This window comes from Gallus gallus, chromosome 3, assembly GCF_016699485.2.
Source record: "Gallus gallus isolate bGalGal1 chromosome 3, bGalGal1.mat.broiler.GRCg7b, whole genome shotgun sequence".
NCBI lineage: Eukaryota > Metazoa > Chordata > Aves > Galliformes > Phasianidae > Gallus > Gallus gallus.
The window spans coordinates 2062511-2075418 of NC_052534.1; the positions used below are offsets into that span (position 1 = coordinate 2062511).

A 12908-nucleotide genomic window follows, 5' to 3' on the forward strand; every position below is an offset into this window, starting at 1 on the left:
AAAACTCAGCAGTTCATAAATTCTGTTACACCTATGTGGGTGCCATATTGAGGCCAGTCCTCACAGAAGCAATATCACTATAGCTTTGTTGCTAGAGGCTCTCAGCCCTGAGATTTGGAGCCGAGTTCTGCTCTTGCTATGCTCCTCAGACAGGTGACCTGGAAATCACACGGCATAGCCAGTAGCACCACATGAAAACAGTCAGATTAGAGAAAACGCAGTCACAGCAGAGTTCACTTTGCACAGCATATGTGAAAAGCTGTCATGCCCACTAAACAAAAAAACCAAAAAAACATGCCTAAAAACTAGTAGTTAAAGTTTAAGCAAATCCTTTGTTTCAGCAGTACCACAATGAAGTAACATGGATAGAATTTAGTCAGTTGTACAACCTAGCTCAACTGTTAGACAATTAGCAAACTAAAAGTTCATCTTAACAGTATCCGTTGCTTTCTAGGATCATCACAAGTTTTATATATACAGACTGTAGAGCATATTCACTGTTATTATTCATGTTTATTAATCAAGATACTCTAGAAACATTTACAAACATACTGGTCATCCACCATGGAAAGGAACCAGTGGTTTAATAACAGGATACATATGTGAACTGCCTGGCAGATCTACAAGCACATAAACGGCACAGTTGATCTCTTCTCTCCCTGTAAGTGCAGTTTGTTTTTGGAGATGATACAGAAAAGCATGTCAAAGCCGAGTGTTCAAGTACAACCTCAAATGCAATACTTGCTTACAGCTTCATGTTGCAGTACAACTATGCCAAAGGTGAGCAGATGGGAGAGCAATTAAAAACAGTCTTGCACAAGTTGGCGTTATTTCCTATAAATCTGAAATAAGTATTCCTGTATAAAATAGCAAAGAACGGGTAGACACTTACTGAAGAATAAACTGAGCCATCTCAAAATGGGTCACCATCTCTAGTTATCAGTTAAACAAGAGCTCCTCAGGGAAAACAGAGTGCTTCAAATATGGAAAAGTTATCTAGCAAACTTCTACTAAATCAATTTTAAATAATCTCAAAAACCAATAACAATAAATCCAAAAATCTTCACAGGAATCTTCCCTGTGAACACCTCATTTTTCTTACAGTATTGCTAACAGCGAGTAAGTGAAATCTTTCAGACTGAAATGGAATTATTAAGAGAAAGACCAAAGAGACACTATTTAGGCAGAATCAACAAATGAAAGTATAATAAAGACAAAAGTAACTACTAGACACATTAAGAATTTGTGAATTCTAGAAGACTGTGGGAATATTTGCACTACTGCTATTTTCTTTCATTACAGTATTAAAACAAACAAACAAACAACTTGCAGACAGGAATAAAGCATATTTAAACTACCTGATTCCCCTTTGTATTTTAGGGGACACAATGTACCAACAAATGAAGCCTTCCTTCAGGAGCTCAAAGCATTTCAGTGCTTCTCACATATGGCAACATCTACCCTAGCACTGTTCTGAAGGCAGCCTTCACAGAATCACAGAATGGCCCAGGTTGAAAGGAACCTCAAGGATCGTGACGCTCCAACCCCCCTGCAGCAGGCAGGGCCACCAACCTCCACATTTAATACTAGACCAGCCTGCCCAGGGCCCCATCAAAACCTGGCCTTGAACAGGTTCCAGAATGGGGCATCCACAATCTCTCTGGGCAGCCTGTTCCACCACCTCACCACTCTCTTGATAAAGAACTTTCCACTGATATCCAACCCAAATATTTCCTTCTTCAACTTAAAACCATTTCCCCTTGTCCTGCTATTATCTACCCTTCCAAAGAGTTGGCTCCCCTCCTATTTATAGGCTCCCTTTAGGTACTAGAAGGCTGCAATGAGGTCACCCTGCAGGCTTCTCATCTCCAGGCTGAACAAGTCCAGCTCCCTCAGCCTGTCTTGGTAGGGGAGGTGCTCCAGCCCTCTAAATGCCTTTGTGGCCCTCCTCTGGACCCTCTCCAACAGTTCCCTGTTTTTCCTGTATTGAAGGCCCCAGACCTGGATGCAGTACTCCAGACGGGGCCTCACGAGGGCAGAGTGGAGGGACAATCACCTCCCTGTCCCTGCTGGCCACCCCTCTTCAGATGGAGCCCAGGATACCATTTGCTTTCTGAGCTGCAAGAGCACACTGCTGGCTCACATGCCTTCAAAGCTGCCTTATTCTCCAGCAGTTGTCATGAACATTATTACATTTGTCTTTTTTTTTTTTTTTTTTTGCTGTTCACCTCCAGTTCTCAGTTTCTATTCTGACTCTTTTTACCCACAACTGAGAGAATACTTAATAGAGGTCTTGGAAAAATTTAAACCAAATCCAAAGCATTTTCATATTTATATGATATTGACTGTCCCATATATTTATCTGCCAGTGACTGGCTACTCACATCCACATGCACAAACATAAGAAAGTAGTCCTCAGGGATGTTCAAATAAGCCACAATTGTAATAATTTTGTTTCCCAATCCTCCTCTTGCCCTTTCCCAGATTCTTACTCCATTACTGCTCACTCATTTGCTTCTTCTTCCTTTCTGGTTAGAATTCGGGTGAGAACTCCGATGAAGAGTTCAGCAAAAACCACAAAAGCCTCACAAAGATTGCTCTAGACTGTATCTGTGTTCGCCTCTTATCAAACTCTTTGCCAACTACCCCCTGTTATGGAGACCGGTGACAAGTGGTGTTCCTCAGGAATCAGTGTTGGGATGGTATTGTTTAACATCTTCGTAGGCAACATGGACAGTGGGATAGAGTGTACCCTCAGCAAGTTTGCAGACAGTACCAAGCTGAGAGATGCAGTCAACACACTAGAGGGATGATATCCAGAGGGATCTGGACAAGGTCCAGGACAACCTCATGAAGTTCAACAAGGCCAAGTGCAATGTCCCGCGTCTAGACTGGGGCAATCTCAAGCACAGATACAGGTTAGGCAGAGAATGGCTTGAGAGCAGCTCTGAGGACAAGGATTTGGGAGTGCTGATTGATGAGAGATGCAACATGAGCCAGCAGTGTGTGCTTGCAGCCCAGAAGGCCAACTGCATTCTGGGCTGCATCAAGAGAAGTGTGACCAGCTGGTTGAGTACTTTGTCCAGTTCTGAAGCCTTCAACACAAGAAGGACATGGAGGTGTTGGAGTGGGTCCAGAGGAGGACCACAAAGATGATAAGAGGGCTGGAGCACCTCCAGCACCTCTGTGAGGTCAGGCTGAGGGAGCTGGGGCTCTTCAGCCTGGAGAAGAGGAGGCTCCGAGGAGACATTATAGCGGCTTCTCAGTACCTGAAGGGGGCCTACAGGAAAGCTGAGGAGGGACTTTTTATAAGGGCAGGTAGCAACAGGACAAAGGGAAATGGTTTTAAACTTAAAGAGGCTAGATTTAGACTAGATATTAGGAAGAAATTCTTTACTGTGAGAGTGATGAGACACTGAAGCAGGCTGTGAATGCCCCCTCCCTGGAAGCATTCAAGACCAGGCTGAATGGGGCTTTGAGCAACCTAGTCTAAAAAGTGTCCCTTCATATAAGCAGGGGTGTTGGAACTAGATGATCTTAAAGGTCGCTTCCAACCCAAACCATTCTGTGATTCTATTATACTCTTTACTTCAGAAGATTATGACAGTAGACTTTAGTGATGTTTAGTTACTTTTTGCTCTTAGTTTGGAGAGATAAGCACAGTGGAAAATCCAGAACAGTGCTTAAGTCATACTGGCTTTTTGAAAGATATCATCCTCTTCATCCTTCTGGAATACAGTAATCCACTGTGAGTTGCCCGTTCATAATAACTCAGGAAAAACCACAACAGAAATATAAGATGGTGGTCTTACCACGGTTTTATGATGTTTGGTTATTGGTATTCCACATCATAACATCATGTAGTGCACTGGGAGTTAAAGAGTTAATGCTCCAGGTCCAGTACCTGTCCCAGAAGAGAAGAACTACTACATCCCCCAGAGGACTGTTTACTGTTCTGTTATCATTTCTGCTCAGAGGAAAAAGATAAAAGGCCTTTGTAGGTCATCGGATGGCCCCTTTCAGTAGCCTGGCTCATCTCCGTCATGGGTGCCATCACATCAGAGCATTAGAGTAAGGCCTTCATCTTCTGGACACTCTAATTTAATTTATTAGTTTCAATTCTAATTATATTGTATTATAGTGTGTAATCTTGCATTCCGATATCTTATTTAGTAAATTAGTTTGTTTCTCCTCAGATCGCTGCTGCTGTTTTGCTTTTAGGCCCATCTCTCTACCCTTTTCCTTTTTTTTAAACTCTTTTCCCTTTCATGGGTCCATAGGTTCCCCCACTCCGCTAGTCACGGAATCGGGCTGAACTAGCCCATAAACTGTTGAGTTGACAGATGGGATGCTCAGAATGAAAGTATATAGAGAACTTCAATTTTCTTGACCTTTCAATTTTGCTTCTCCTTGTTTTAGTATAAGGAATGTGGGAACAAGCATACTGTGGGAAAATAAGATGCTATGAACAAAGAGTATTTTCCTTGGTAACTTCTTCCATGAGACAACAGGTCTCCACAGGAGCACAATTCCACCCAAAAGTTACACACATTTTTAAGCACTGTCTATCCAATTGACTGTTGAGGGAGTAATTCAGAGGATCAATACTATTTACTTGTGTTTCATATTAAAGCAGAAGTGACATTACTGAATAGTTTACTTCCCTTCAAACAGTAGACTAGATAAAAAATGCTTAAAAACAAGTACAGCTATACAAACTTCCTAGAGCTTAATCAGTTTTGTCAAACTATGGAAGGGAATCTTGTCTCAAGTATAGGAAGTCAACTAGATGAAGCTTGGCCAGCTCAGAGTTCTCTTTAAAGGGCTCAAGCTCACAATCAAGTTGACTTTTTTTTTGGAAACAAGACAGATGCTTAGCTTCTGCACAAGGCTGGTCATAATGCCATCAGGTAAAAAGGTGTAAGGGAACCAGCTTCAGCAAGGCCTTACTCTAGTGTTAATGGATATGAAAATTTCTCCCAATTCTCACACAGAACTGACCTGTTACAGTAATTATAGGCATCCATTCCTTTCTTTAAGTTTTTCCTGTGAGCAGTAATCAGAATTATATACTATCTCTGCATGAAACTAATGGATTCATGACTAAGAAGACTCATCAACATGATAAGAGATAGTACATCAGGGATATTTCCATCAGGCTTTAATGCCCAAAAACAGTCTCTCAGCCACGTTTCAACTATAAACGAACTAGAACAAATACCAGTGCTATACAACATCACCTGTCCAAAGATTTGAGTTCCCACTCCTATTCCAAAATAAAAGAAAGTAAAGAACAATGCAAAGATTAAACAGGTTTGTTCTCTTCCTCTATCAAAGGAAAGAATCTCTCTGCCCTCTGCATAAAGCTATTCATAAGCAAAAATACAGCACTCTCATTTACAGAAGCTTCATTCAAGTTAGAGCAACCATTTTTTAAATACTAAAAATTTACATCTCCCAGTGCTCCTGTAAGAGAAGCATTACCATACTACCTTAATTTTACAGGTAAGGATGAAAAAATAACATTGGTGTAGTCTGCATATTACGGCAACATCTTCCTGTCAACTAAAGAATGTCTTTTAGGTCAGAATAAACAGTATCTACTGCAAAATTCCTCCTTCTTTAGGTGTTATCTAGCAAGCTCACTTTTGTTGTAATTTTTTACCCTCCTCCAAAATATGTGCATTTCTCACTCAACTGCCCCCACTCTCCCCACCCCCCTCAAAGGAAATACATTACAAATAAACTGCAATGGCAAAGAATTGTGTATATACCACCTTTGAAGGGCACTAGAGTTCAAATCTTTACAAAACAAAACCTAAGTTCTCTATGGGAAATGTAAGCGCTTCAGAATCACCAACAGTCGAACTTGCAACCATAGTTTTCCTTTCACAACAAAACCCAAGGAAATCAAAATGCTTACATGATTCCATATGTCAGCTTCTTATGGAAGTGCTAGCATACACAGACTTTGTTAGCATACTTCACTTGAGATTACATGCCAAGTACAAAGAGTGCTGTCTGCACGGCCATAGAAAGAAATATCCCCAACATGCTGTCACTACACCTTAAGCATGTTGTGGAGTCAAAGGAAGCTCCTCTTCTATGAGGAGAGCAGATCGTAGTACAGATAAAAATGCATGAACTGGAAAGTCAGAACTGTGACTTTGGATTTCGGCATGACTACAGAAAATAGACTACAGAAGAAATAACTGGAAAAGAAAAACAGTGCCCTTAACTCTTTCTGCCATTTTCTTGCTGGTTCCTAGACATTTTAAGCCATATCCCGCAATCACACAGCAGAGTAGCAGAGTCCTTTACATAATTGGATCAGGTAATCAAAGTAGGAAATAGCTAGGAATACTGCCAAGTGATTAGAAGACAACGAGTTGTAAATTTAAACACCATTTTGATTCATTAATCTCCAACAGCTAAAGACAAACCAAAAGCAAAATTAAGATGATCATAAACTAAGCACTCATATCCTGCAGAGAAGAGAGAGCTGAGGGAGAACAAGCTGATCAAAGACACATACTTCATTGTAAGCTGCAAGATTAGTGCTGCTTTGGTGAGCTCACACTTAGTTCCCATTAACTAATTTGTTTTAGAAGCAGGTAGAGTCATTATTAATCTTAGCTTCAATTTGAAGTGAAACAAGGGAATAACCTATCCATCCCCAGATGACACTGAACCTTATAATCTGCTGCAAGTTCATGTATAATCTTCTGTTGTTGTTGACCAGGTAAAGAATGGTAACTAATTTCACACACAGATGAGTCATAAACTTTCAAGATTTCCCTGGAAACACAAGAAAGAGATTTTATTTTGCTAGCTTGGCTTAACGTACAGTGGCAAGCTGAAGTGATTCCAAATAACCCAGAAAAATCTACTGTAGTTTTTGCTACCAGAAACTAAAAGCCATTAGCAGCAAACCAGGCTAGAAAGGCATATAGTATTGCAATAACACAGTCCCCTTAAATCACACTCTCCAAGACGAGTGCTTCAGCAGGAACAGGATTGACTTAAAATATGAGTGTTTATTGCATTCCTATTTCTGTATAGATTGTTAGGTTACCAAATATCAGAGTTTCACACAGTCACATCCCTTAATTTGTTGAAATTCATGAAAGAAAAATAAAAAACACTTCAACCACCAATTGTTTAAATCCATCCATCTGAAATATGTCTTCAGCAACTCTACCTTTTGCTGTTCACTGCTATCTCTTACCATAACCATATTTATCTTACCACATAGCATGATAGATGGGTAAACCTTGAGAGAATTTGTTATGAGATGTAGCTCTCCAAAATTGAATTAATGTTATTTTCTGCTGATATCTGTCAGGAAGTAAATGTATATTTACAAATTACTGCTGACAAAGATCTTTCCCTGGTGAAACATGGTACATTACACAGAAGAAATTTTCCTTATTTGTAAGAAAACAAATCCAAAGTCTGAATAAAATATTTGTCTGATGAACTATGTGATACTAGAGCACTATCCACTGAATGGACATTTCGTCCATAGCAGTCAGATTTCATATGTTGAAGCAGAACGGTTCAGGTGCAGTTGTTGGTGTGCAAGTTTCCATGCAAAAGCTTCTCCAAATATCTGTATAAAATTCTCATAGAAAGGCTAGGCTGGGATCACAACAATCATCACAACCCAACCCCCCATGCCACAAGCAGGGATGCCAACTACTAGATCAGGTTGCCAGGCCCCATCCAACCCAGCCATGAACACCTCCAGGGATAGGGCATTCACAACCTCTGAGCAGCCTGTTCCAGCACCTCATTGCCCTTCCAGTGAAGAATTTCCTTGACATTCAAAGTAAGTCTCCTCTCTTTTAGTTCAAAACCCCTTGTCCTTGTCCTAACACTATCTACCCCTGTAAAAAGCTGATTTCCCTCCTGTTTATAAACTCCCTTTAAATACTGAAAGCCTGTAATGAGATCTCCTCACAGCCTTCTCTTCTCCAGACTGAAGAAGCCCAGGTCTTTCAGCCAGTCTTCGTAGCAGAGGTGCTCCAGCTCTCTAATCATCTTCATGGCCCTCTTCTGGACCTGCCCCAATAGTTCCACCTCTTTCTTGTGTTGAATGCCCCAGACCTGAGCACAATTCTCCAGATGGAAACTCATGAGGGCCTCCTTGCCCTGCCTGCCACCCTTCTTCTGATGCAGACCAGGATACTTCTGGCCCTCCAGACTGCAAGTGCACACTACTGGCTCATGTTAAGATTTTTCATCAACCAGAACCCCTAAGTCTGTCTGTTTCAGGGTATGTTTGGGTTTCAAGAGACAGGATGTCTTAGGAGCAGAATCAAGCAACTACACACTTAGGGTAGCTCAGAGTTACAGTTCTTCGGCACACACACACAGGTATACACTTAGATAATTCTAGTAAGCTAAAACAGAAGCTTCCTTAATTAAGCGCAATGTGACTTACTGACCCTCTGGAAACGGACAAAACACTGAGCAGGAGACGGGAACATGCCAGTGATGGGTTTGGTAAAAAGTGCAATAGGCACCCCCTGTTCCAAGACACACTTCCCCTCCCCCATCCCACTGCAGTCTCCCCCCTGCTTTTATTCTCTCCCAGGGTCTGCAGTCTTTTTTTTTCCCCACTTACACACTGCACTTGCATGGCCAGCATGTGATACGGAGCTCAAGCGTAACACCTGCTTGCAAGCAAGCTCAACCACTTACAAAACAAGATAAACTGGCAAGGTCAGTTCTCTACAAAACCAGATAAATGGCTGTAGCCATAAATACAGCTTCCCTTAAAACTATCACACAGCCCATGGTTCTAGTCACATAGCTATCCAGTTGTGTTCTCTCCCAGAATACTTTGTTTCAACTCAGGATCACTCTTCAGTCAGAACCTTTAGGTCCCTGACACACCTCAGCAAGGTTACTCTCAAGTTCTTCTCTCAGTCTGTATACGTTTCTAGGATTATCCTGACCCAAGTGCAAAACAATGTACTTTGCTTTGTCAAACCTTGTTAGGTTCTTGTGGGTTCACCTTTCAAGTTTATCAAGGTCTATCTGAATGACATCCCTTCCTTCTGCCACATCAACTACACCACTCACCTTTGTGTCATCAGCAAAGTTGGTGAGGGTGCACTCAACCGCATCATCTACATCACCAATAAGGACCTTGAGTATCCGTCCCAAGATAGACCCTTAGGACACTGCTTGCCACCAGCCTCCACCTGGACATTGAGCCATTGACCATAACCCTCTGGCTGCAATGTTCCAACATACTTGGTGGATAGTTCCTTATCCACCAAGTAGCCCAGCCTTGAAATTCATATCCCTCCATTTTAGAGATAAGAATGTGGTGTGGAACCATATCAAAGGCCATGCAGGAGTCCAGGTACACGATATCAGTTGCCTTCCCTTTGCCCATCACTTCATCATAGAAGTTCACCAGATTGGTCAGGCATGACTTTCCCCAGTGAAATAACACTGGGTGTCACAGATTACCTGCTCATCTCTCATGCACCTTAGCATGTCTTCCAGGAGGGTCTGTTCCATGACCTTCCCCAGCACAGAGGTGAGGCCCACTGGCCTGTAGTTCCCTGGGTCTTCCTTTCTCCCTTACAAATGGGAGTGATGTTTCCCTTTTCTCCTGTCACCATTTTTCACCTCATTTTTCTTCAATGATCAACACACTAGAAAAAACCATCAAGTAATTCATCAAACAAAATTTAAGGGCACATAGGTGAAAATCTTTCTGTAGAAAGATGCCTTTTTATGGGTTGCAGCACATAAACTACTTATGGGAAGTTGATAAAGAGCTGCAAGACTAAGAAAATAGAGTAAATCATAACTTTTCACTCACAGATACATACTGCTTGATACCATCATCACATGACTCCAGCTTTGCTCTCCCTCACAGATATCAGCTCTTCAGAGACATCTCATTTAGTAAAAGAATCATCTCCAAACAAATATATACAATCATCAACACATCAGCTGATAGATGGTATGTGTTGAAAGATGGATCTGAACATATAAACGTTCACGTATGCAGAAATGAGACTTCACCCTCTAAAACTAGCATCACAATATTTGACTGCAATAATACTTACATGTAATCCTGTTGTACTGTCCTCCAAATGATAAACTGCCAAGCCATCTCCCTAATATGGGAACACCAAGTACTTGACAAGAAGTTGTCTTCAACTACGCATTTACAAGTATGCTATATACAATACAACAGATACGCGCACCTGGATGCATACAATTTACTAGATACAAAGTTGAAGAAGGAGAATAAAAGCTGAGGAATTTGTAGGGAGAGGTAACAGTTTTTCAACTTATGTACTGGAAAAGGATGCATGCTTCTGGGTAGGCTGTCTCCTGACAATGCACTAACCTAACTAACTTTCCGCTTGTTCTATCACCACCCTGCTAAAGAGTCTGTCCCCTTCTTTCCTCTCGTTCCCCGTTAGATACTGAAAGGCAGCTCTCAGGTCACCTCACAGCCTTCTCTTCTCCAGGCTGAACAGCCCCAGCTCTCTCAGCCTGTCCTTGTAGGAGAGGTGTTCCATTCTGTGGATCATTTTTGTGGCCCTTTTCTGGATGCACTCCAAGAAGTCCACATCCCTCCTGTACTGAGGTCTCCACATCTGGACACAGTGCTCCAGGTGAGGCCTCACCAGCACAGAGCAGAGGGGCAGGATTTCCTCCCTCACCCTGCGGGCCACGCTGCTTTTGATGCAGCCCAGGATACAGTTGGCTCTCTGGGCTGTGAGAGCACACTGCTGGCTCATGTCCGGTTTCCCATCCACCAGTACCCCCAGGTCTTTTTCAGCAGGGCTGTGCTTAATCTTTTCATGCCCCTGTTTGTATTGGTAATGGGATTTGCCTCATCCCAGGTGCATGATCTTGCATTTGGATTCGTTGAACCTCATGATGTTCACCTGGGCCCACTGCTCAAGCCTTATCTAGGTCCCTCTGGATGACATCCTGTCCCACTGGTGTGTTGACTGCATCCGTACAGCTTGGGCTTGATCCTGCAGTCCATTATTTTGTCTATCAAACTGTCCACCCATCAAATCCCTATCTTTACAATCTGCAGAGAAGGATGTTGTGTGGAACCATATCAAAGACCTTACTGAAGTTAAGAGCCACTGATGTCATCAACCTTGTCCACTGATGCAGTGACATTAATCCAGACTGTTATTATTGCAAGTCAAATAGGAATTAAACTTTGTTCAAATCTTGCATGGGTACCCTTAATTATAGCAAATATGTGCTTTTATCTAGGAGAACAATCACAACAACCTAGATTAGACTAAATTATTATGAAGCCACTATATGAGTTCAGGTGAGAAGGGTGAAACCTGTGTAAGATACAGAATTTCACTTTCAGCATCCCCCAGTATCACCTCATCCTCTTCTCTTGTCACAGTCTGCTGTCACTCCTCCATTTTTATCAGTAGTTCTAACTACACAACCAGAGAGCTGACCTGATTTATCTAGTCAAAAAGAATAACTTCAAAGATTATCTCAATTTGCATGAATTGTATTCCAAGTAAAAAGCTTGTTAAGTGTACTTCAAATGAACAAAGATTCTTTGTAAGGGAAAAATGACAAGATTATCACCTTCTACTGAAAAAGCACACTTCTAAACAAGCATCCCCAGTGGAACACAGAGTCGGGTACTGAATTACACCATAGAGAAAAAGGAATATGAAATAATAACAGCAAAATCTATACTGAGTACATAACCTCTTTTCATCAGCCATTTACATTTACACTATTAAACTCTAAAAAGAATAACTAGCATGTAGCTTCCCATAAGTAGTTTCTAAAACATAGAATGCTATCACTGATTTAACACAGATGATACAAGAGCTACAGACCAGAATGCATGAAAACACACAGTTTATGCATTTCTATTTATTATAATGCACTTCACCAAGAAGTTGGTAACAATCCCTAACAAAATAGGAATACCGAAAGACATCTTTATTTGCCTAATAGACAGCACTTTCTCTTTTAAAGCAGACCAGCAATTAAAAGTAAAGAAACTAACATACAACAAACAAAGAAAAGCCCCCTGTAATGCAATGGAAAGTGCAACAAGACAGCAGAGCAGCAAGATCCCAGATTACAGCAAGCAAGGATCTGCTCAGACATAACAGGTGCAGAAAAAAAGAGAAAGAAAACCACTTATCTTCAGAAGACCTAGAACGTCTTCAGGTATGCAGAGATCTCTAGATGAGATACCCTCACCTAAATTGCCAGCAGTTAACTGAGATCTGGGAAGGGCTGCATCCTGGCTCTACCCCTTCTGTCACTCAGGTGCATTGCTTGCATCTGAACTCCCCTGGGTTAGCCCTGCCTTCCCAGTCACTCAATCACTTGGTTCAGGCCATGACTTAGCATTTCTACTACACCATCCTATATCACTATAAGAAAACAGATTCTGTTTTTCTAACACCTCACCTGGGTAACTTGTACACACGTAGAAGAAGAGGGTGGAAAAACAGAAGGAATGTACCCCAGACTAAAATTACCAAACTGCCTATCGAGTATTCTGTGGCCTGGAATACACCTATTAAAAATATGTAATAAAATAATTTATTCACTATTATACACATAACAGAGGAAAACATTTGAATGAATTCAGTGTAAATAGCTAGTAAAGGACACATCTTGTTTTCCATAAAAGAATATAACTTATGAGACAGCCACCATACTCAATTTCCTCAGTTCTGCCCTTCAAGAAAGCATCTCAAGTATCTTTAAAAGACAATTAGAAGTTACATTTCCTAACATGTACCAAAATCACTATGGACACGTACAAAACCGTTATGGAGCTGTCGTCCTCCTAGCGCCCGGCAGCTGCACCTCCCCACGGGCAGCACACTGCTGCTCTGTTCTGCCTCCAGCCA

At 41.5% G+C, this 12908-nt stretch overlaps 1 protein-coding gene across 2 annotated transcripts in view; it reads right to left on the reverse strand.

Moving 5' to 3' along the window:
* Positions 1-12908, reverse strand: part of LOC124417823 — an 83168-nt gene that overhangs the window by 69658 nt on the left and 602 nt on the right. The gene's annotated exons all lie outside the window — the stretch shown is intronic.